General features: G+C 45.7%; 1 long non-coding RNA gene across 1 annotated transcript; it reads right to left on the bottom strand.

Moving 5' to 3' along the window:
* Positions 1-1141: 1141 nt before the first annotated feature.
* Positions 1142-1667, bottom strand: LOC127309378 (uncharacterized). The gene is made up of 3 exons (XR_007857132.2): positions 1524-1667; positions 1353-1425; positions 1142-1252 (listed from the first exon to the last, which is right to left on the bottom strand). It is a non-coding gene; the product is annotated as an uncharacterized lncRNA (long non-coding RNA).
* Positions 1668-2337: the final 670 nt, after the last annotated feature.

Below are 2337 nucleotides of genomic sequence, written 5' to 3'. Positions count from 1 at the left end.
CATGAAATTTTCTCGAATAGTCGCCTTTTCAGCCTCGGAAGCAGCAATTTCCTTAGCAGCTACGGCCTCGCGAGCTTGTTGAAGAGCAATTTTTTCGGCTTCAGATGACTTACGAGATTGCTCCATCATCACAAGTGTTTGCTTCTTCGCATACTGAAGTTGTTGCCGAAGTTCATCCAGTTCTTGCGACAAGGTATCGTCGACAGGAGCGGTATCACCAAAAGCTTTCCTCGCGGGAAGAAGAAGGCGAAACATTGGAAGGAGCAGAAGATGGAGTATAGTTATCAAATATCAACTGAAAAATAAACAAGACAACATCAAATAACAAGCAAAGATAGAAGTCTTCATTAATCTCTGGGAATAATTACAAAGGCATTACAGTGGAGTTAAGAAAGTACGTGTCGCCAAATGACTACTTTGGCGACAGAAGCAAAAGAAACAGAAAGAAAAACAGAGGCATGCAACTAGACCTCCGGCCTCGAGGAGCTAGGAGTCGAAGCTGGCTTGATCCCCAGATACGCCAAGATCTTCTTCGTGTTGGGCTTGGCTGCCTTGATCAGCGACCTCCATCTCGAATGCTCTATCTGGCTGGTGTCGCCAACCTTCATCCAATCAAGCGTCTGTTGGCTGTCAGCAACCAGGGCAACAGTACTCTCGACAGCAACCTTCATATTCTCCTGACGCATCTTCAATCCCAGGTCTTCCGACGAATTGAAAAGCTTGGCAAGGGCAAGGAAAGTCGAAGGTTCCTCTTTCTTCGGGAAGAAGTAGGGGAACAACGCCGACAAACTTGCACTGGCATTGGCCACGCCTTCACGAATTTCGCGCCCATGGAACTCCAGAAGAGAAAGTGCATCAAGGAGAGGGTCATTGACAGGATTATCCAGATCAAAATCCTGGTTTGTTTGGGCTGCCACACGAGACAAGACATCAGTCAACAACCAAGAAACAGGAAGTGCAGTAAAATAAAAGGGATTGATAATATTACTCGAGTACGTCGACTTTGCGACTTCAAACGCTTGAGGATTCCTTCGTCACGGAGAAGCTTGTGCAGCTTTGTGCTCATCCAAGGCAGGCGTCGCATCCTCAAGTTTCTTCTGCAGTTCCTCGACACCAGCAGCTTTCGCCCTAGCTTCATCAGCTTCGACCTTGGCTTTGCTAGCAGCGAGTTCGGCTTTCTTGCGAGCCGCCTCACTTTGCTCAAGTTTTTGAGCCAGTGCGTCGGCGCGTTCGTTAGCCTCTGAAAGTTTTTCTGTCGAGATATGAAAAAGAAAGAAAAGAAAGATCAAAAAATAGCGACAAGCAACAGGAATAGAAAGTCAAAGAAAAATAGCAAGTATAAAAGTCGTTACCTTCGGCTCTGGCGGCATATTCACGGTACCCAACAAATTGGGACCCGATCCGAAGAAGCTCTTTGATCATTGGCTGTTCAAAGGTAAGTACATCAAAAGAAACATCGGCATGAAAAAGAGAAAAGGTGTGAAAAAACAAAATAAGGAAAATATAGATGCCGACAAACTTACATCATCTAAGAGCAGAGTCGACGAACTGCCCAACTGAGGGGCAGGATCAACAATCTTTTCAACCCGTGCCCTTTTTGGTGAAGGGGCACGGGGGCTCGAAGGAGGAGTAGATGTATTAACATTTTGTTGAGGAGGCGACGATTCCTCCCCTTCAAGCGGTTAGTCTGAAATAACTAAAGTATGTGACGTGCTCGTTCGAGCAGCCACATCTAAAGTTGGTGTTTCTTCATCATCACTGCGACAAAATAGTGGCAGCATAAAAAGCAAGGCAAAATAAAATTCTTCAAATAGAAAAGGAAAAGAGCAAGGAACCTACGAGCTGATGATACTCTCGATGTATGGATCATAAGTTGCTTTTTGAGGTGCGGGAGCGATTTCTTCGGGTTTCGAGGTCCCGGAATCTTCGGCATTGCTCCTTTTCCTTTTGCTCTTCGGAGAAACAGCAGGAGGAGGAGATTGCGCTGATGTTGTATCTTCAGAGGCAGCATCCTTCTCAGTAGATCCCGCAGATTTTCGAGAATCTGCGGGTTCATTCACAAAAGAGGGGTCTCTGGTTGACATCATCGACAACGGCTCTTTCTTCGACCTCTCCATCCTCAGGAAGAGGAGGAAGGGAGGCCATAGTAGGATGATTCTACAAAGAAATAGTGACAAAAGAGAATAAGTGAGATACCACTGCAAATAAGATACGAGGAACAGTTCAAAACAAGATAAAACTTCGAGAAGACAAAATACCTCGGGAAGAGGATTGGAAGCCTTTGTATGGTTCCACTCGACAGGAGGAGGGAATAGGATCCTTCTTGCCTAATCGAGA

This window comes from Lolium perenne, chromosome 6, assembly GCF_019359855.2.
Source record: "Lolium perenne isolate Kyuss_39 chromosome 6, Kyuss_2.0, whole genome shotgun sequence".
Lineage (NCBI taxonomy): Eukaryota > Viridiplantae > Streptophyta > Magnoliopsida > Poales > Poaceae > Lolium > Lolium perenne.
Note: the sequence above shows the minus strand (reverse complement) of the source record. Positions and strands in the feature narration are given on the sequence as shown.